At 40.8% G+C, this 24048-nt stretch overlaps 1 protein-coding gene across 1 annotated transcript in view; it reads right to left on the bottom strand.

Moving 5' to 3' along the window:
- frmd6 (FERM domain containing 6) overlaps window positions 1–577 on the bottom strand; it is a 45945-nt gene extending 45368 nt beyond the window's left edge. Inside the window, exon 1 of the mRNA XM_060926174.1 lies at window positions 428–577. The gene's annotated coding sequence lies outside the window, so the exon portion shown is untranslated. The remainder of the gene's footprint in view (window positions 1–427) is intronic.
- Between the last annotated feature and the right edge of the window lie 23471 nt (window positions 578–24048).

The raw sequence follows: 24048 nt of genomic DNA on the forward strand, positions 1-24048 counted from the left end.
ACAACAACACACGACGCGTCTCTGGTTTCCAAGAGAAGACAGACTGGTTTTCTTAAACAAGTACACACACAATGCAACTTTCGAGTGCACGGTGAAAACCAGTGCTAACTGAAAAAAAGGCCACATTTGCCTGAGAGAGTTGGCCTTGGCTTTGTTACTGCATCATGAAGATGCTCAGACTCACTCAACTAAACAGCTCATCGCCGCCAAAGACTCTTAATAAACGTGTCCGCAGTGGAATTTAAACATTGCCACGTTGAATGTTCAGATGTGGGGAAACAACTGTTCCATCGTCGCTCAGGCTGCCCCACTCCTACTCCTCTTCCTCCCTCCCTCCTTCCCTTCTTTCCCCCATTACACACTGTAACGGCACACTATAGAAGCAAATAGTATAATAATATAGACATTCAGCAGTGTTAAAACTCACCCCTGTTTTTTCCTATTATGTCAGACAAACCAGTTCCGTAACTGTTCTTTACCGGCTATAATCCAAAGCGAGTCCAAACACTCTGTCGCTTCTTCTTTACGCAGAACACTCACGTACCAGGGGTGAGGAAGGGCACAGTGAGCTCTGGAGCGGTAACAAGTTACGATACATGTGGAGCTGCTGAGCGGAATGTGCCAAGTCAGAAGGGAAGGGTGACAAAATAAAGACGGAAACACCTGGACGGAATCTTAGAGCATATTTTCACTTGTGGTCTTCAAAGAGTGAGACTGCTTTGTTTTTGTTTTCCTTAAGTATATTAACATGCAGCAGCACCCTGTGAGTACTTTTCAGTCCTCCCCCTAAATAGCGCGGTGTGGTACAGTCCACGGCTGCTTGTCATTCCATTCGTCCCGAATGGAGCAGCGCAGCGCGGATTTTGGGGGGACATGGCGTCTTCTGTACTACAGCAGTGTAAGCCCAGAAAACTGTGGAAAAACAGCGAGGGATTGATCAGTTCATTCCGTTTCACCGTTTTTTTCCCCCTTTTACTTTACCTTTTTGGGTCACCTTCACGCTTAAATACTAGGCTGTGTTGTGTTGGCTTGGATTATTGCCAAACGTTGCTGAAGTTAAATAATATACTTCGAGCCAACTAGTGCAGATTGTGTTGTTGGATTTGGTTCAGTTTCAGAGGATCATGTTGCATTAAGTATTATGTATACTCTCACTGGCCACTTTAATAGGAACACATGTATCAGTCATGAGGAAGCAGAGCTGTGTATAAAGCATACACAGGTGAAAAGCTCCCCTTAATGGTCACATAATAATGTGACCCAAGTGACTTTGACATGGTGGGTGGTGCTAGAAACTGCTGGGATTTTCACACACACACACACTAGTCTCATCTCATCTCATCCCATCATCTCTAGCCGCTTTATCCTGTTCTACAGGGTCGCAGGCAAATTGGAGCCTATCCCAGCTGACTACGGGCGAAAGGCGGGGTACACCCTGGACAAGTCGCCAGGTCTTCACAGGGCTGACACATGGACACAGACAACCATTCACACTCACATTCACACCTACGGTCAATTTAGAGTCACCAGTTAACCTAACCTGCATGTCTTTGGACTGTGGGGGAAACCGGAGCACCCGGAGGAAACCCACACGGACACGGGGAGAACATGCAAACTCCACACAGAAAGGCCCTCGTCGGCCATGGGGCTCGAACCCTTACCTTCTTGCTGTGAGGCGACAGCACTAACCACTACACCACCGTGCCGCCCACACACTAGTCTCTTGAGTATATTACGTTAACAGCATATAGCAGACGTTCTTATCCAGAGCATCCTGGGGAGTAGTTGGGAGTTAGGTGCAAGGGCACTTCAGCAACTCCTACTAGTGTAGCGAATCGAACCAGTAACGTTTTGGTCCCAAAACTGCTTCACTAACTATTAGGCCATGACTTTCCCACTCTTCTGTGTGTCTGAGTGCACACAGAAAAAATAAAAACAAAGCAAAACAAAAAACATCCAGTCGTCCACAGTCCTGTGGGCAGAACTGCCTTTTTGATGAAAGAGGAGACAGTTCAAACTGAACAGCTGAAAATTGGAAAAACATTGCCTGGCTTTTTTTTTTACAACTTTCAGCTTACCAATTCTGTGCCCACTGTAGCCTCAGGCTAACGGGACTGGAACCTAGTGTGGTCTTCTGTTGTTGTAGCATATCCTCCTCAAGGTTTGATATGTTGTGTGTTCTGAAATGTCTTTCTCTACGCTCACCGCAGCTGTAAGAGTTATTTGAGTTACCGTAGCATTCCTGTCATTTCAAACCAGTCTGGACATTGTCCTCTGACCTCACTCATCAACAAGATGTTTCCACCCATGGAACTGCAGCCCACTGTGTGATTTTTGCTTTTCACACCATTCTTTTGCATCATTGTTTACCATTTTTAAGTGACGCTCTTAACCTGTATCTGCACAGTTTTAAGCATTTCACTGCTGCCACATGATTGGCTGAAAATTGCATAAATGAGCAGTTGTATAGGTGTTTCTAATAAAGTTGTTGGTGAATGTACTAACCTAAATATTTTTGTAAATTTTCATACAAATTAAGTGTGGTAAATTCACATTAATTTGCAAGTGTGAGTGACTTGATCTCAGATTTGAGTGAAGGTGGAGTGGTTGGATTTCACTTTGTATGAAGTTGTGAGAAACCCTGTATATGAACCCTAATCCCAACTGATAACCTTAAGTTTCATAACTTTATATGAATTGTGTTGTGCAAATTATTACAAAATGTGATATGTTGTTTTATTGGAGTTAACAAATCCATTGTGCTGACATTCTTTTGTTTCTGGATTTGGTTGATACTTGGCTGTTGGGTTTTTTGTTTGTTTGCTTGCTTGTTTTTTTACATGTGCCCCATTGGCAGAATACTGACCAACTGATGCATAGTGGAGGATATTATATTTACCTATTTCTTCTTCTTCTCCTTCTTCTTCTTTCAGCTGTTCCTGTTAGGGGTTGCCACAGCGAATAATGTCCCTCCATCTCCTCCTGTCCTCTGTATCTTTTTCTGTCACACCAACCGTCCTCATGTCCTCCTTCATCACAACCATAAATCTTATCTTTGGTCTTCCTCTTTTCCTTCTCCCTGGCAGTCCTCTTCTTCATCATCTGCATAGTTGATTTGGTATGAGTTTTATGCTGGATGCCCTTCCTGACACAACCCTCCCCATTTATCCAGGCTTGGGACTGGCACTAAGAATGCACTGGCTTGTGCACCTTGTGGCCGGATTATTATATTTACCTATGTGCTTATTAGGTAAATAAGTGGGTCATTGTCCTGTGACCAACAGAGGCTTACCCCAGGCCATGTTGTGGAATGCACATGAATGTGGTCTAAAACATTAATATAGTACGCAAAAGTAAAAATTTTGCTGAAGTCTGTGCTTGCTGATCTTGCTGAGAATGCACAGGTGTGAACTCTCTCCATCCCTCAGTCTTTGAAAACACCCTAGAGACCAGTTCTATTTCAGTGTAGCACTAAAAGCTTTAGAAAGATAGTATGAAGCATATTTCCCTGTAGTAGTTACTTTAGTTGTTCAAAGATGACCTGCTAAAATTGTGGATCACATTTCAAATCAAAGTAAATGAGCCTGACATGCAGACCCAGGGGATATTTGATCGTATGTGTGCTGATGATGACGTATAGGACAGTGTTGAGGCTCAGGGAGCATAGAGGTCACAGCTTCCACTATTAGAAGAACATGTAAATGGATGAAGGCCATTTATGAATCAGTACTGACTAAACTGAATGCAACTTTAATTTTAAAATTGCATAAATTGTATAAAAAGACTGTAAGCATAGATAGCTATGTAAATTGTTTGTAATTTCTCTTCTCCAAGCAAAACATACTCAGTTAACTTTTGTGTCAAGATCATAAAATTTACAATTGAAAAGAATTGACCTGAGCATGGCAATTTATATATCAAGCTAAAAGTCTTTTGGATACATTATGCAGTAACAGATTAGGGAAATTCTCAGCAACATCAATCATGTAAGACACAAATGCAGCATAATAGGTACAAATAGATTATTCTGATTGTGACACTCAATACTGAGCAGAGCCAGGTCAAGTAAACTGGTACCATCATTAGTGCAATAGTTGGACATCTGCTAACGCCTATCAGAGTCCCTGTGCAAATAACAGCAAGGTCATAGGGAGGTAGCCACAGCACAGATATGAAGCACCAGAAAACTTCATTCACACAAACCCCGTAATGCTAATTCCCACTTTGGCAAATACACCGTATCCAAACACATATGCACACATCACTAAACATGGCTCTACTGCAACTAACCACAGGATCTACTGCTCTGCTGTTGCCCTTAGATATTTCTGCAGGACAGATGGTGAAAGAGCCTACACCCTGAGGGAAGAGAGGGGTGGAGGAGTAGAAGGTTGGAGGAGGGGTTGAAATAACAACTAATGAAAAATAAACAAACTAAATGAGACAATTCCAGGTCACAACCCTGTGAAAGTACACATATCTATTTTGCACAGTAACAAGAGGCATGCATGAACACTTTCAAGAACTGAAACAGAAGCATGCAAATTCATACACCCAGTGTATTTGGTTAAAGTAGAGGGACATGATGAATAAAACCAGAGATGCCGCTTGTTTGCCAAACCCTGCAGCTATTCCCAGGGCTTATTGAGCTCACTCATCACATGTGTTGTTTGGCCTGACCCCCACTGTATTGTGCAGCAGCACTATAAACCTGTCATGCACCAGCAAAGACAGGAAAAATTGATAAACGCAGCATACACAATGGATACATATACACAAGGGAGTCAGCCTCTGAACATATCAGCTTTCTAGACAGAGAAAATTGTTTGCCATATGACTCAGGGTTATGCAGTTGCTGTTTAGATCTTTATGTTTTTAAAATTTACATCAGTTATCAGCAATGACAATTATCAGTAAGGCCAGCCAGATAGAAGCCTGAGACTCCACAGAGCCACACAGAGTAAACACTAATAACATGAAGCCATCAATGTACTATACATGATAGCATATCATTATTGTATTGCTGATAATTAGGAACTATGCAGCTACGAAGTTTGTGAAGTAATGTGATTACTGAGTCATTCATTCAGAAATACCTCAAACCCAAATTACTTCCATGCAGTAAGAAAAACAAAAGAATTGGCCGTGCCATTGAAATACTTTCAGAGGGGACTGTAGGTGTCCAACTTTTTGCTATGGTTTATGTACCATAGCTGTATAAACAGTGAGATTCTTTCGGTTTGCTTCAGTCCAACGTGAGTATTTGCCAGTCTGTTGCAGACATATTGAGGACAATCACTAAAGCCCCTATCAACATTATATCAAATTAAAAAAAACCCATTGTGATAGCCTACTAAATATTGCCGTTTTCCAGGGGCAGATTCAAGACCTATATCCCTAATTACAATTTGTAGCTCATATAACTAAAAGCTACAAAAATTCTTTTCTGCCTTATTAGAACTGTATGGGCAAGTCTGAATGACTGACGTCTCCATGGCACTGTAAGCAACCTTTGAAGTCCTAGAACGCCTAGAAAAGTAGAAAAAAAGAAATGACCAAGGAATGACCGAGCAGAGCTTATACAGCGGTTTTGTTTTTACATGCACAATTAAGTGTATTTTATACTTATTTCTAGCAGCACAATGCTCACTGAAAGTGGCAAAATGATGTACAATTGAAGTTTATGTACACTCCTATGCTAATTTCTGCATCTGGAATGTAAGGGGTGAGCAGTCCTGATGGGTAATCATGATTGGTACTTTGGCAGTCTTGAAGTCACTTGTGCGAAACGCAGTCCCATTCAAATTGAATCGGCCAGAAGAAAACAACAGATAAGAAATTCTGAAATCTCTTAAATTAAAAAAATCCACAGAAATTCTTTCTTTTGCAGTTGTTGGTGAATTCAGCACAGAAGTTAAATATTACAATAAGATGGTAACTGAAAATGAGTTGACAAGTTTTCCCATGGGATTGTTATTCAGTATGATGTCATCATGTGAGCATGATGGGGTTAAAAAAAAAACCCAAAACACCTAAAGTAAATATTTGACCCAGTTGGACTTGTGTTTGAGTTTCGAGATGAGGTTGTTCAGAGTTCAGAGAGTAAAAGATAGACTCACTTGCTGTATCCTTGGGATTCCATGATGATCAAAACAAGGAGAAAGAGAGTGAAAAAGCAATGTACAAGTTTGCTTAGAAGACTTTTGGTCATTAGATTAGATTAGATTAGATTAGATTAGATTAGATTAGATTAGATTAGATTAGATTAGATTAGATTAGATTAGATTAGATTAGATTAGATTAGATTAGATTAGATTAGATTAGATTAGAACCCCGATTCCAAAAAAGTTGGGACAAAGTACAAATTGTAAATAAAAACGGAATGCAATGATGTGGAAGTTTCAAAATTCCATATTTTATTCAGAATAGAACATAGATGACATATCAAATGTTTAAACTGAGAAAATGTATCATTTAAAGAGAAAAATTAGGTGATTTTAAATTTCATGACAACAACACATCTCAAAAAAGTTGGGACAAGGCCATGTTTACCACTGTGAGACATCCCCTTTTCTCTTTACAACAGTCTGTAAACGTCTGGGGACTGAGGAGACGAGTTGCTCAAGTTTAGGGATAGGAATGTTAACCCATTCTTGTCTCATGTAGGATTCTAGTTGCTCAACTGTCTTAGGTCTTTTTTGTCGTATCTTCCGTTTTATGATGCGCCAAATGTTTTCTATGGGTGAAAGATCTGGACTGCAGGCTGGCCAGTTCAGTACCCGGACCCTTCTTCTACGCAGCCATGATGCTGTAATTGATGCAGTATGTGGTTTGGCATTGTCATGTTGGAAAATGCAAGGTCTTCCCTGAAAGAGACGTCGTCTGGATGGGAGCATATGTTGCTCTAGAACCTGGATATACCTTTCAGCATTGATGGTGTCTTTCCAGATGTGTAAGCTGCCCATGCCACATGCACTAATGCAACCCCATACCATCAGAGATGCAGGCTTCTGAACTGAGCGCTGATAACAACTTGGGTCGTCCTTCTCCTCTTTAGTCCGAATGACACGGCATCCCTGATTTCCATAAAGAACTTCAAATTTTGATTCGTCTGACCACAGAACAGTTTTCCACTTTGCCACAGTCCATTTTAAATGAGCCTTGGCCCAGAGAAGATGTCTGCGCTTCTGGATCACGTTTAGATACGGCTTCTTCTTTGAACTATAGAGTTTTAGCTGGCAACGGCGGATGGCACGGTGAATTGTGTTCACAGATAATGTTCTCTGGAAATATTCCTGAGCCCATTTTGTGATTTCCAATACAGAAGCATGCCTGTATGTGATGCAGTGCCGTCTAAGGGCCCGAAGATCACGGGCACCCAGTATGGTTTTCTGGCCTTGACCCTTACGCACAGAGATTCTTCCAGATTCTCTGAATCTTTTGATGATATTATGCACTGTAGATGATGATATGTTCAAACTCTTTGCAATTTTACACTGTCAAACTCCTTTCTGATATTGTTCCACTATTTGTCGGCGCAGAATTAGGGGGATTGGTGATCCTCTTCCCATCTTTACTTCTGAGAGATGCTGTCACTCCAAGATGCTCTTTTTATACCCAGTCATGTTAATGACCTATTGCCAATTGACCTAATGAGTTGCAATTTGGTCCTCCAGCTGTTCCTTTTTTGTACCTTTAACTTTTCCAGCCTCTTATTGCTCCTGTCCCAACTTTTTTGAGATGTGTTGCTGTCATGAAATTTCAAATGAGCCAATATTTGGCATGAAATTTCAAAATGTCTCACTTTCGACATTTGATATGTTGTCTATGTTCTATTGTGAATACAATATCAGTTTTTGAGAATTGTAAATTATTGCATTCCGTTTTTATTTACAATTTGTACTTTGTCCCAACTTTTTTGGAATCAGGGTTGTAGATTAGATTAGATTAGATTAGATTAGATTAGATTAGATTAGATTAGATTAGATTAGATTGAAATTTATTGATCCCTTTGGGAGGGTTCCCTCAGGGAAATTAAAATTCCAGCAGCATCATTACAGAAGAATAGAAAATAGAGAAAACTTCTAGATAAATTAAATTAAATTAAATTAAATTAAGTATTTACATATACAAATATAAAAAAGAATAAGATATGGGAAAAAAAAGTCCAGCAGGAGAGGTATTGCATATTATATTGCACATTGTCCAGTATTGCTTCTTGTCAGGCTAGGCTACTGCTGCTCCTTCCCATCCTCTGTCCTCCTGTTACCCCTCCTCTCTTCCAGAGAGGAGTTGTACAGTCTGATGGCGTGAGGGACAAAGGAGTTTTTAAGTCTGTTAGTCCTGCACTTGGGAAGGAGCATTCTGTCACTGAACAGGCTCCTCTGGTTGCTGATGACGGTGTGCAGAGGGTGACTGGCATCATCCATGATGTTCAGTAGTTTGTCCATAGTCCTCTTCTCTGCCACCGTCACCAGAGAGTCCAGCTTCATGCCGACCACAGAGCCGGCCCGCCTGATCAGTTTGTCCAGCCTGGATGTGTCCTTCTTGGATGTGCTGCTCCCCCAGCACATCACGGTGTAAAACAGGACACTGGCGACCACGAACTGATAGAACATCCACAGGAGTTTCCTGCAGATGTTAAAGGACCACAGCCTCCTCAGGAAGCCTGCTCTGTCCCTTCCTGTACAATTGGTTGGTGTTGCAAGTCTAGTCCATCTTGCTGTCCAGCCACAGCCCGAGGTACTTGTACGGTAGGAATCCACAGCCTCCACCTCGACTCCCTCGATCAGAACTGGTCATGACCTTGGTCTGGACCTCCCAAAGTCAATGACCGTCTCCTTGGTCTTCGAGGTGTTGAGCTGCAGATGGTTCCTGTTGCACCAAACGGCAAAGTCCCTCACCAGGCTCCTATACTCGTCCTCTCTGTCGTCCCTGATACAACCCATGATGGCTGTGTCATCGGCAAACTTCTGAATGTGACACAGCTTCGAGTTGTAGCAGAAGTCCGCGGTGTACAGGGTGAGAAGAGGGGCCAGCACCGTGCCCTGGGGTGCTCCGGTGCTGCTAATCACAGTGTCAGACATGATGTCCTTCAGCCTGACGTACTGCGGCCTGTTGGTGAGGTAGCTGGAGATCCAGGTGACCAGGCAGGGGTCCGCTCGCATCCTGTTCAGTTTGTCCTGAAGCATAAGGGGCTGGATGGTGTTGAAGGCACTCAAGAAGTCCAAGAAGAGGATCCTCGCTGTGCCATTTCTCTTATCCAGATGCGAGTAGGTCAGTAGGTCATATTACATGGTGTGTGCAATCTGGATTCCTGCAGTATGTTTTTTGTTATATGCATGATGCATGACTAAAGCACAGCTTTCATTCATTCCAGGCTTCAGCAAGGAGCACATAAATATCAGTGTGCATGCATGTGCACATAACTGTGAGAAAAGGAGTGTACAACATGAATGAACTGCCAGTCCGAGTGATACAATGTTCAAATACAAAATGCACATTAGCGTAGAGAATGAAAATAGGATTCAAGTAAGTAAAATATCCTACTCACTGGGACAGTAGCTCCCAAAGCAAAAAGCATTTGTGCTGTCAAAACTGGATGTAAAATATATTGTACACACACACACACACACAATATGTTTTGTGAGGTATGAAGCACATCTAAACAAAACTCAGGTCATATGACATCCTTCATTTCAGTGTTTGTAAGTGTGAATTCTGAACGTACAAATTAAAGATTTGCATTATATGCCACTATATTTGAAATACTGTATTCGAGACCCAAGAGCTATTTAATGAAACAAATTAATCACATAAATGTGTTAAAAATAACACTTTAAAACATTAACGTAAAAGTGCATCAGAGTCCTGAGCTATGGTATCAAAAATATTTTTCAGTATTCATGCCATTTTTGCAACAGCCTTTAATTATATAAATATGCTATTAATTACACTTATTTCCATTGAGCAAAGCACAAGGACCTATAACAGAAAAAATAACCTAGTTCTTTTTAGGTGGCATGTTCTAAGCTTTTAACATATCGATATGTAAATATCTAGGTGAACAAATGATGAAAAAATATCTAGATGAAAAAATAAAAGATGAAATTCTGATCTATCATCTCATATTCATCTTTTGATCTCAAACCCAAATGGCAAAAATTGGCCTTGCCATTCCAGTGTGTGTGTGTGTGTGTGTGTGTGTATATATATATATATATATATATATATATATATATATATATATATATATATATGAGATAACAAAAATAATCCTAGATTCCTATTTAATACTGTAGCAAAATTAACCAGGAATAAGTCCACTATAGACACATGCACACCTGCAGTATGTAGTAGCAACGACTTTATGAATTTTTTTAATGACAAAATTGAGAATATCTGACAAAAAATTCAAACTACTAATTTAAGGTCAGACAATGTAAGTGACCCTGTAGTTAACAATATAACTGTATCAGACCAGCAATTAGAATGTTTTAATCCCCTTAGAGAAACTGAATTACTTTCATTAATCTCAGCATCGGGCGGCACGGTGGTGTAGTGGTTAGCGCTGTCGCCTCACAGCAAGAAGGTCCTGGGTTCGAGCCCCAGGGCCGGCAAGGGCCTTTCTGTGTGGAGTTTGCATGTTCTCCCCGTGTCCGCGTGGGTTTTCTCCGGGTGCTCCGGTTTCCCCCACAGTCCAAAGACATGCAGGTTAGGTTAACTGGTGACTCTAAATTGACCGTAGGTGTGAATGTGAGTGTGAATGGTTGTCTGTGTCTGTGTGTCAGCCCTGTGATGACCTGGCGACTTGTCCAGGGTGTACCCTGCCTTTCGCCCGTAGTCAGCTGGGATAGGCTCCAGCTTGCCTGCGACCCTGTAGGAGGATAAAGTGGCTAGAGATAATGAGATGAGATGAGAATGAATCTCAGCATCAAAAGCCTCAACTTGTGTACTAGATCCCTTACCTACACGTCTATTCAAACAGATAATACCTGAATTAATTGAACTGCTTCTAAAAATAATAAATTCTTCTCTTAGGATCGGCTATGTACCCAAATCCTTTAAACTAGCAGTTATCAAACCCCTGATTAAAAAACATGACCTTGATCCCTGTCAGCTGTCCAATTATCGGCCAATATCAAACCTCCCCTTTATCTCCAAGATCCTTGAAAAAGCTGTGGCACAGCAGTTATGCTTATATTTACATAGGAATAACATCCATGAAATGTATCAGTCAGGATTTAGACCTCATCATAGCACAGAGACATCTCTGGTTAAAGTAGTAAACGACCTACAGTACTGTTGTCGTCTGATCAGGGCTGTGTCTCGCTGCTTGTGTTGCTTGACCTTAGTGCAGCATTTGATACCATTGATCATTCCATTCTTCTGGATAAACTAGAAAATGTTGCGGGAGTTAAGGGAACAGCCCTCTCCTGGCTCAGGTCTTATTTAACTGATCGCTATCAGTATGTTGATGTAAATGGTGATTTTTCTAGACATACTGAGGTAAAGTTTGGTGTTCCACAAGGTTCTGTCTTGGGTCCACTGCTTTTTTCTTTATATATGTTACCTCTGGGTGATATTATTCTTAAACATTTTATTAGTTTCCATTGTTATGCTGATGACACACAGTTGTATGTTTCTGCAAAACCAGATGAGAGACACCAGCTTGATAGAATTGAGGAATGTGTGAAGGACATTAGACACTGGATGCTTATTAACTTCCTTCTGCTTAACTCTGACAAGACTGTAGTACTTGTACTAGCACCACATGCAGCTAGAAGTAAGTTTTCTGATTACACAGTAACTCTGGATGGCCTTTCTGTTTCTTCACGTGCAGCAGTAAAAGACCTCAGAGTGATTATTGACCCCAGTCTTTCATTCGAAACTCACACTGATAACATTACCCGGATAGCTTTCTTTCATCTCAGAAATATTGCCAAGATAAGAAATTTAATGTCATTACATGATGCGGAAAAACTAGTTCATGCTTTTGTTACCTCCAGGTTGGATTATTGTAATGCCTTACTGTCTGGATGTTCCAATAAGTGCATAAACAAGCTCCAGTTAGTTCAAAATGCAGCAGCAAGAGTCCTTACTAGAACTAGAAAATATGACCACATCACCGCTGTCTTATCCACACTGCATTGGCTCCCAATCAAATTTCATATTGATTATAAAATACTATTACTGACCTTTAAAGTACTGAATGGTCTCGCACCACAGTACCTGAGTGAACTTCTGGTCCTCTATGACCTGCCACGCCTACTTAGATCAAAAGGTGCAGGCTATCTGCTGGTACCTCGTATAGTGAAGGCTACATCAGGGGGGAGAGCCTTTTCTTACAAAGCCCCACAGTTATGGAACAGCCTTCCAAGTAATGTTCGGGAATCAGACACAGTCTCAGCGTTTAAGTCTAGGCTGAAAACATATCTGTTTAGTCAAGCCTTTTGTTAATGGTGTTTATGAGGTAAAGGTGTAGATCTGGAGGGTCCTCAGACATAGAGTGTTTTGGTAAACTGGGATGTATGGATGCTGTCAGTCCCCACTCGCTTGCTCACTCGAGTTTGTTGATGGTGTAGTGGCTGGCTGCTTTATGTCCCTGGGCTCCCTCATGCCTGTGTTACCTGCTGCTTTGCGACAATGTTTATTGTTAAAAGCACTATATAAATAAACTTAAATAAATAAATAAATATCTAATCTCATCTCATTATCTGTAGCCGCTTTATCCTGTTCTACAGGGTTGCAGGCAAGCTGGAGCCTATCCTAGCTGACTACGGGTGAAAGGCGGGGTACACCCTGGACAAGTCGCCAGGTCATCACAGGGCTGACACACAGACACAGACAACCATTCACACTCACATTCACACCTACGGTCAATTTAGAGTCACCAGTTAACCTAACCTGCATGTCTTTGGACTGTGGGGGAAACCGGAGCATCCGGAGGAAACCCCGCAGACACAGGGAGAACATGCAAACTCCGCACAGAAAGGCCCTCGCCAGCCACGGGGCTCGAACCCGGACCTTCTTGCTGTGAGGCGACAGCGCTAACCACTACACCACCGTGCCGCCCATAAATAAATAAATAAAAAAAAAAATATATATATATATATATATATATATATCTATATATATATATATATATATATATATCTCATCTCATCTCATTATCTCTAGCCGCTTTATCCTTCTACAGGGTCGCAGGCAAGCTGGAGCCTATCCCAGCTGACTACGGGCGAAAGGCGGGGTACACCCTGGACAAGTCGCCAGGTCATCACAGGGCTGACACATAGACACAGACAACCATTCACACTCACATTCACACCTACGGTCAATTTAGAGTCACCAGTTAACCTAACCTGCATGTCTTTGGACTGTGGGGGAAACCGGAGCACCCGGAGGAAACCCACGCAGACACGGGGAGAACATGCAAACTCCACACAGAAAGGCCCTCGCCGGCCCCAGGGCTCGAACTCAGGACCTTCTTATATATATATATATATATATATATATATATATATATATATATATATATATATATATATATATATACACACACACACAGTGGGGCAAAAAAGTATTTAGTCAGCCACCAATTGTGCAAGTTCTCCCACTTAAAAAGATGAGAGGCCTGTAATTTTCATCATAGGTATACCTCAACTATGAGAGACAGAATGGGGGGAAAGAATCCAGGAAATCACATTGTAGGATTTTTAATGAATTAATTGGTAAATTCCTCGGTAAAATAAGTATTTGGTCACCTACAAACAAGCAAGATTTCTGGCTCTCACAGACCTGTAACTTCTTCTTTAAGAGGCTCCTCTGTCCTCCACTCGTTACCTGTATTAATGGCACCTGTTTGAACTCGTTATCAGTATAAAAGACACCTGTCCACAACCTCAAACAGTCACACTCCAAACTCCACTATGGCCAAGACCAAAGAGCTGTCAAAGGACATCAGAAACAAAATTGTAGACCTGCACCAGGCTGGGAAGACTGAATCTGCAATAGGTAAGCAGCTTGGTGTGAAGAAATCAACTGTGGGAGCAATTATTAGAAAATGGAAGACATACAAGACCACTGATAATCTCTCCCGATCTGGGGCTCCACGCAAGATCTCACCCCATGGGGTCAAAATGATTACAAGAACAGTGAGCAAAAATCCCAGAACCACATGGGGGGACCTAGTGAATGACCTGCAGAGAGCTGGGACCAAAGTAACAAAGGCTACCATCAGTAACACACTACACCGCCAGGGACTCAAATCCTGCAGTGCCAGACGTGTCCCCCTGCTTAAGCCAGTAAATGTCCAGGCCCATCTGAAGTTTGCTAGAGAGCATTTGGATGATCCAGAAGAGGATTGGGAGAATGTCATATGGTCAGATGAAACCAAAATAGAACTTTTTGGTAAAAACTCAACTTGTCGTGTTTGGAGGAGAAAGAATGCTGAGTTGCATCCAAAGAACACCATACCTACTGTGAAGCATGGGGGTGGAAACATCATGCTTTGGGGCTGTTTTTCTACAAAGGGACCAGGATGACTGATCCGTGTAAAGGAAAGAATGAATGGGGCCATGTATCGTGAGATTTTGAGTGAAAACCTCCTTCCATCAGCAAGGGCATTGAACATGAAACATGGCTGGGTCTTTCAGCATGACAATGATCCCAAACACACCGCCCGGGCAACGAAGGAGTGGCTTTGTAAGAAGTATTTCAAGGTCCTGGAGTGGCCTAGCCAGTCTCCAGATCTCAACCCCATAGAAAATCTTTGGAGGGAGTTGAAAGTCCGTGTTGCCCAGTGACAGCCCCAAAACATCACTGCTCTAGAGGAGATCTGCATGGAGGAATGGGCCAAAATACCAGCAACAGTGTGTGAAAACCTTGTGAAGACTTACAGAAAACGTTTGACCTCTGTCATTGCCAACAAATGGCATATAACAAAGTATTGAGATGAACTTTTGTTATTGACCAAATACTTATTTTCCACCATAATTTGCAAATAAATTCTTTAAAAAGCAGACAATTTGATTTTCTGGATTTTTTTTCTCATTTTGTCTCTCATAGTTGAGGTATACATATGATGAAAATTACAGGCCTCTCTCATCTTTTTAAGTGGGAGAACTTGCACAATTGGTGACTGACTAAATACTTTTTTGCCCCACTGTGTATATATATATATATATATATATATATATATATATATATATATATATATATATATATATATATATATATATATATACACACACACGTTCATACAGCTGCTTATCCTGTACAGGGTCGCAGGTAAGCTGAAACCTATCCCAGCTGACTATGGGCAAGAGGCGGAGTACACCCTGGACAAGTCACCAAGGTCATCGCAGGGCTGACACATATACCCCTTTTCCACCAAATCAGTTCCAGGGCTGGTTCGGGGCCAGTGCTGGTGCTGGTTCACAACTCGTTCAACTTGCGAGCCAGCTGAGAACCAGTTTGCTTTTCCATAGCTCGCAGTGCTAAGGGAAGCCACGTCATTACGTCGCTGTATATGTCAGTTACGTCGCTGTATACGTCAGTTACGTTGCTACGTTTGCATAAACCTTGGCGCGAATATCGAAGCAAAAACAACACGGAAGAAGCGGCAGCAGCAACAACAACAATAATAATAATAATGGATGACTTCGCGTTTGTACAGCTGCTGCTTCTCGTCGCTTAAAAATGGCGATCTTTCGCAGTCTTGTTATTGTTGTTGGTCTTAACAACTCTGCCCCCCCGCTGACATAAGCGGTTCTTTCCTCTGGCCCAGCAGAGAGTTGGTGCTAGCCTGGAACCGGTTTTTCTGGCCCCAGAGCCAGTTTTTTGTCAGTGGAAACAGAAAACCTGGTTCCAAACTAAGCACTGGCCCCGAACCAGCCCTGGAACTGCTTTGGTGGAAAAGGGGCAATAGAGACAAACAGCCATTCACACCTATGGTCAATTTAGAGCCACCAATTAGCCTAATCTGCATGTCTTTGAACTGTGGGGGAAACCGGAGGACCTGGAGGAAGCCCACGCAGACACGGGGAGAACATGCAAACTCCACACAGTAAGGCCCTCATCAGCCGCTGGGCTCAAACCCTGGACCTTCTTGCTGTGAGGCTATAGTGCTAACCACTACACCACTGTGCTGCCCGAGCGGAATAACGGTTTTATTCTATCCACATTCACTGGAATTTGAGAAACAGAACAGTTTTATTTTTTGCAAATTCAATAAATAAAAACTTTATATAAAATGTCTGACAAAATTATTTCCACTTAGATTGTCAACAAACCGGCAAAATGACAGTAATAATTTGTGAAAAATGCTATTGTAATAATTACTGAATAATAAAAAAAGATATGTTCTTACCATCAAATACTTTTATTCGTATTTTGTTGCCTTTTTTATTTTTGGGTTTTTTTTGTTTTCGAGTAGTTTTTATTTTGTACTCGGTTGGTTAAGCAATATGCGCCGCCATTTTGTTTTTCTCTACTCACGGTATATGAGCTGATATCCGAGGAGTAGAGTAGCCAATCAGAGCACGCGATTGCTCATATCCAGTGAATGTGGATAGTATATATACAAATCACTACAAAAACTATGTGCATAAAAAACTCATCCTTTTGACTGCTTAGTTACATCATCACCCTGTGCCACCAGAATCTCCAGGGTTCCATATTACATCACATCAGTGCCTGCAGTGCAACTTCCCACTACAGGGTACTCCTTGTTAATACACATATACACACAGCTGCAATGCTATACTTACTCTAATTGTAGAGCGGGAGCAGAAGGGTGGAGGTAACTGACGCACCCAGCACTTACTGCTTACTGTGCTTACTTGAATGAAAGGAAGGAAAGAGGGAAGGAAGAAAGAAAGAACTGAAAATAAATCACAGTCTTAAAGGACTTTTATATTGTGTATGCAGTTGTGAATGGGGTTCTGTATTCAAATATGAACTGGGGTTGTTTTGCCGTCTGAATAGTTTGTTTAGAATCTAAAATACAATACAATCAGCAGTAGTAAGAAAAACGCCTACAGAACTCTAAGAGTGGTGATAACTTGCTTCAGAGCCACAAAGTTGTTGTTGTTGTTGTTGTTGTTGCTGTTGTTTCTGCACACAGATAAAAGTTGTAGCCCTAGTGTTACGTTACCTTTCTCCTGTTATTTTCTTGCAATAGTCTATCTCATAATTTATACCACAGCTCTGTTGAATTCTTAGATCAAAAGTTATTAATTAATTTTCTATAACAGCACAATTGGCCCAGCTGTAACATAATTGATAGGTTTTATAAATGTGATTGTTCTAATATGTTTTCATTCCTACAATAACAACTTACACAGGTACTTGTATTGCAGACAATCTCTCTTTTCTCTAAGGACACATTTCTGTAATGTATTAAATGAACTTCTGCCACATGCATGTCATTCATACAAAGGACATTATCCTGGTGAGGGAACAACTATTTATATGTGTTAAAAGTGATAACAGGAATTATCCTTATTTAATGGTCGTTCCACAACATTAAATGTAATGATAAATGGAGAAAAAAAGTACGATGTCATTCTTTAATAAATAAAATACAATTTTATTGTTAGCAAATTGCTGTGGTATAAAAGGAATAAAACACTTTGGGACATGCTGTTATTGAAAAATAATCAGTTTCATGGTGGTTACACCACCTTGCACCATTCTGCCATTTTCACACCAGTTGTGTTTTATTCATTATGTGTATGTGATACCTTTATTTGCAAGACACTGGAGTCTTACGTTATTTTAGTTTCTTGACTATGAAAACATCGCTGGCTTTTTCTCCTCCTCTTGGACCCTGATCTATCTGTATGGTCTGATTTTGTATCTACAGAGGACAAAAACATCAGCATGTCCTCTGCTGAAATGAAACCTATTCCCGTGTGCAGAAGTCCAAACCTCATTCAAAGCCACCCTGCCTAGGTCAGTCAATCCACTACACACACTTATTACTCCCCAGTATGAAACATGTTCCTCCTAGATGTGAGGAAGTAATGCTGTAACCTGAGAATCACTGTGTAATAAGATAAAACAAATTCTTCACCCTTTTTAATAGGCTGTTCCCACAGGAAAATCTGAGGAGTCTTAACAACAAGCAACAGATAATGTGTTCATCTGGAATTTCAAAATGTACTAGTTTAAATACTCAGTGTATTTCTGATACCCTTTATTAGCAATGTACACATGCCTTTGGGGTTTGAAGTTCAAACAGAATCTTCTTTACATAACACGCACATACAAGCCAGAGGGAATGAATGATAATAATATATTTTCTCGGTGGATCTAGGATATCATATACAAGTGTAAAATATTGAAATTTGGAATTCTTGATTTGAGATGGATCAGTAATTATTGAGGTTAGCATAGTGAGTTTGTTTATTTGAAGACATAGGATGTGAGGTTGTGGAAGCAGAACAAGACAAAGGGGGTGGGGCAAAGCAGTGGCCTGAGTCATGGAAATTTATTGTTGGAATCTAAAAGCAATTACTGATCTTATCACATGTTCTTAACTCTGTGTGTGTGAGAGAGAGAGAGGTTATTCTGTAGGCAGCTGTAACCACACGTTCATGTACGCCCTTTAAGTTTTTTGACTCATTATAGGCAAGTCTGAGCACATTGCATATGTCATTGTTGAACTGTCTAAGTTCATAGTACACTGTAGCTTCACCACACCACTTAGTGTGACTAAGCAAGAGAGAGAGAGAGAGTGTGCGTGTGCGCGCGCGCATACTATGTGCTCCGAGGAAATCAGTTTTGAAACTCTTGGACATGTCTGAACGTGTGAACAAGGCACACTGGTTCCTTTACAGTTAGTAATCCCTGCACCCTTTCTAAACATCCCAAGAGTCAAGTATTAACCAATTTGTATATTTTAATGATATTAATGCAAAACATTGATAAAACTGCATCAGTTTCCTTGTGCATATGGCATACAATTTCCTTGCTAGTTTTATATCCAGAGAATATACTTGCTAATTTTACATAGAGAATCAATAAAAAAAAAAGCACACAATGGTGAGTATGGTTATAAAATTCCCATTTATGTAATAGTTATATATGAATTCTGTAAAATGACAATGCAAGAAAGTTGTGATGGGGTGGGGATTTGGGTGTTGTTTAAAATGTAACTTCACCCCCAACTCTGAGCCTAACTCCACCCACTGCATACTTTTGAAAAAAAGAGAAAAAAATGGGCAAGGGGCTGTGGAGGGGGGCAGAGTGGGGAGGGGGCATGGATGGGTAAGGCAGGAGTTGCTCAGGGAGTCTTGATCAGCATATATTTGAAAATGAGCATGGTTTCACAGACTTCCAATCAAGGTGGGGACTGGGGAGGTGGGCCGCCCACCTCTGATTAGAGGGTGTTAACATTCATTTTTAAATAAAAGAAAAAAAATCATGATATAGAGAAGCACGAAAGGGTTGACTCTGCGTCAGCATTGGCCTTGCATGATTCATGAGGATTTAAACCAGTAGATGGCTCAATGTTTTGAGCCATTTTCAAGCCATAAAATGCTGATTTTTATAAGAACGATCATTTTTATTTAAAAAAGGTAAATTTTGTCAATATGAACACCAACGCTGATGTGTTTCATCACAGTACAGTCATATCATTTAATTTACAGCTCAAAAAGCTCATTTGCAGTCCCTCTTTAAGTGAATCAGAGAGCCCAGAGCCACACATGCCCCTTTTCCACCAAATCAGTTCCAGGGCTGGTTCGGGGCCAGTGCTTAGTTTGGAACCGGGTTTTCTGTTTCCACTGACAAAGAACTGGCTCTGGGGCCAGAAAAACCGGTTCCAGGCTACCACCAGCTCTTTGCTGGGCCAGAGGAAAGAACCGCTTATGTCAGCGGGGGGGGGGGGGGGGGGGGGGGGGGGGGGGGGGGGAGTTGTTAAGACCAACAACAATAGCAAGACCGTGAAAGGTCACCATTTTTAAATAAGCGACGAGATATCATGGATGCAGTAAAGCAGCAGTCATCCATTATTGTTGTTGCTGCTGCTTCTTCTTCTTCTCTGTGTTGTTGTTGCTTCGATGTTCGCGCCAAGGTTTATGCAAACGCAGCGACGTAACTGATGTATACAGTGATGTAATGACGTGGCTCCCCTTAGCGCCCCGAGCTATGGAAAAGCAAACTGGTTCTCAGCTGGCTCGCAAGTTGAACGAGTTGTGAACCAACACCAGCACTGGCCCCGAACCAGCCCTGGAACTGATTTGGTGGAAAAGGGGTAACAGTGTCTCGAGTCAGACCCTATGTTGCATTTGTGGTGCCTTGTAAGTGATCATTTTCCACCTTGTGATGTTTGATGTGCATAGTGGGAAATAAATAAATAAATAAAAACATGGATACCTCCATGAAAGCATGTCTTTAGTTTGCTCTGTTATAGCATATAAAGATCATAAAAAGCTTCTTTAACCACATTTTTTACAGTGGCTACTGGTACTGTTTTACAAGAGTGAATGTCAAACATTCATGCAAAATTTTGGAAAGAAATTGCAGTACAGCAATAACAGCAGAAAAATAGCAAGTTAGCTTTGCAATAAGCTAGCCAACGGACAATTGCGAGGAGCTTAGCAAGAGGCTAGTTGACTCGCATTAGTGATAACAAATGTTGATGATTGCCTCCACAAAACAGCAATTAGTTTGGTCAATGTTATAGAGTTAACCAAGTACTGTGTCTATATATTAACTGATCTAATGCCAATACTGCTATAAACTAATTTAAAAGTAGCAAAGGGGCACTTTATACTGTTCACACTGTGCATGGCTATGTTGACTTGATGTCACTCTATAAATGGGGAAGGAACTGGTCATTGAGAAGACTACTCTGAGTTGACAAGTTGGAATTTGAAGATGATAGGGCATTTTCTTTTCTTTTTTTTCTTTTTTAAACCACTTGTAGGTGGGAAATTACAAGTCGCAACTTCGCCTCAAAAACGCCTCAAAAACAGCAGTAGAGTGGGGTAGGGTGCAGGCTCCAGTGTGAACTTTTATGACCCAGGATTTTGCTGCAAAGCCTATTTACTTGTACCTTAGATGAGCTCTGACACCATAAATGTCCTAACTATGTGCTAAGCATAGACAGTACTTTAAATGCAGATCTCTTGTAGTGTTGCATTTCCAAATGACAGTCACACTCACAGACTTAACACTGGTGTATAATTAGGTAGATGGAGGTATGTGAATGTGCTGAGCAGAGTTGATACAGTGATTAATAGCATTAATGAAAGCTACAGTGTGCACAGTGTTATAGGGAACTGTTCAGTAAGAAGTAGCACTTATTGTTTCTTGTTCACTTATTGTTGGAAAGTTTGAGAATTTGGGGCTTTTTCTGCTTCTTAAAACCCTACATTATCACCACACCCAATCCCATTTCCTGTGCATGCCTCATGAGACATATAAACACACAATCACACACAGTCTTGTTTCTATTTTATTTCATTTTATTTAAAAGAGCATATTTGTGGTGACAAAAACATCTAACAATTGTAGTAAGCTCATTTATCGCTGAATGTGTTTAACAAGGCAACACTAACAACTACTGTCACTGTTACTGGCCTGATTTTTAAAAAAGAAATATAAATATATTTTCCTCTCTCTCTCTTCTCTCTCTCCACCCCTTCTCCTGTTGTCACACAGATTTTCATGTTTCTATTTCCATTGCTTTATTACAATAAGGTTCAGGAATTCTCTGGACCCTTACCTTACTCTATTTACTCTACTTAGAACCCTCTCTGATAGGGAAATCTTCTTTTGTAGGGTTTTAAAGAGAAACAAAGCAATATTCTGGAAATATTCTGTCTGTTTTAGTTTTTTATAAAACAAAATCTTCATTTTCCAGAATTGGCAAAACAAATAAAAGCAGTTTTCTTCAAAGAGAAGTTCCCTCAAAAGGCCAAAATGGTCACGGATGCCTATCATTATGGGGTATCCTGATGTTTATAAAATCATGTCCATACACACCCATACACAAAACTTTGTATGAATCTATCAAACACACATAACACACGGTTGTGACTAGTAGTGCTGTTTTTCCCATCTGCATGAATCCAGTGCTATAAGAAGTTTTCACTAAATATGGTTTTCTGGCATCCTGTGTATGTGGGGTGTGAAATTCAGGTTTTGTGTGCTGTATAATGTTCAGTTTGTGTAAGCTGTTGTAGTGTCTGTGGGTTCCGTCTAGGTTTGGACTTCCACTGTTCCCAATGAGAGGAACATCTGGTACCGTTTAGGACAACTCTGCATGTCTCTCTGCCTGATGTGAGTGAAATATGCGTTTCCTTTACAGAAAGTGAGAGTGTGTAGGAGGGATGAAGGGGTGGAAAGAAGTTAACATTTTAGTGTATATTATACAGAATTGCTTAAGACAGTGGAAGACGGGGGTTAGAGCTAAATTACTCAAAACTATTTCATATGCAATAGTATGTTGACAAACATTTTTAGAGACATCTAGAGATTATCATCATGCCTCAAAGTTTTTGGGAAATGGAGCACAGATTACTGACGAAACCACTTCTAAAGAAAAAATATTGAAGGAACATACTCTGTAACAAACAGATAGAGAGGAAGATGTACAGGGAGAAATAAAGTTTAAAAAGAAAAGGAAGGCGAGAGTACTGGGTATCTCTGCAATTTCCTAACACTTCCTGAATACTTCTAATCCTATAACTCATATGCCAGTTACTTTCTGTGCTATCAATCACCTTATTAATCTTAAGCAAGTGATACCACACTGTTAATAACCATTGTGGGATTTTGGAATGCTTGGATACTAAAGTTGGTTTTGCCAAACCCAACCACAACCACACAGGACAGTTTGAATGACACAACATTAAGAGTTCAAACCACCCCCGTAGTATAGTCTGAATCCAGCGAAGAAACAGTATAGTTCTGCTATTGTTTGACTTGTTTGTGAAAGCGTAGGTTGTTTTGGTCCACCTCCAAGACTAAACAACAAGAGCTCAAGGTCTGGATTGTTAGAACGGAAAAAAAGGACAATATTGCATTATTTTCTGGTGTGTATCAGAGCTTTCTCCGCAGGCTTCTCTGTGAAGAGTGAATGAGAAAGAGATGACAAAGACAGTACCAGTGTACAGCAGTGCTGTATTACAGCTCAGACTGTGATCTCTCTCTCTCTCTCTCTCCCTCTCTTACACACACACACACACACACACACACACACACACACACACACACACACACACAGCATGACTTGCCATGTTTCAGGATCATCCGTATATTATATAACCTACAATAACCTAAATATAAGAAGCACATAATTAATATTAGACATAAATATTAATAATGAGATTAATCAGTTTAAACATCAAGTTTAAACATTATAATTAGAATACACAATGAGATTGATTATAAGGTATGGTTGACATTCAGGCCCTGTCCACACGGCAACGGATTCAGGTGACTCCGATACAATTGCTTATTGTTTAGGCCTGGCGTCCACACGGCACCGGCGTTTTGGGTGCCCAAAACGCAATCTTTTTGAGAACGGGTTCCAGAGTGGAAAGATCTGGCAACGTTGCCATTGTGAAGTCGTCTGGATGAATAGAACGGATTTGTTTACGATGACATCACAACCACATGACTGTGAGTGCTTCACGCCGGGTAGAAGTGTAACGAACTCGATGCGAGTTGTCAACAAATCCTATAACTTGGTTCATGAAACGTGCTTACAAAATATTTTCACTGTGAATATTTATTGTGTAATGGTGCAAAGTGAGAGAGAGAGAGACTCTGCCCTTAGGGCAGAGTCAATCCCGCCAGCAAAAATAGGGAAAAAAAAGGAGCGATCTCACCTCTTCAGATGTGGGTTTAAGTCCTACAATACATTCCTCAAAAAGGGCGTAGAAGAAATTAATCCATCAACGTGTATCATTCAATTTATTCCGGACCATTAAAGACGCCGCCTTCCGCGTAGAATCATACGTCATCCTCGTCGCCATATTGGATAGGTCAAAGTGGAGAATAAAGATTCATGTGCTGCGTTTAACTGTACCA

The sequence above is a fragment of the Neoarius graeffei genome, chromosome 7 (assembly GCF_027579695.1).
Source record: "Neoarius graeffei isolate fNeoGra1 chromosome 7, fNeoGra1.pri, whole genome shotgun sequence".
Lineage (NCBI taxonomy): Eukaryota > Metazoa > Chordata > Actinopteri > Siluriformes > Ariidae > Neoarius > Neoarius graeffei.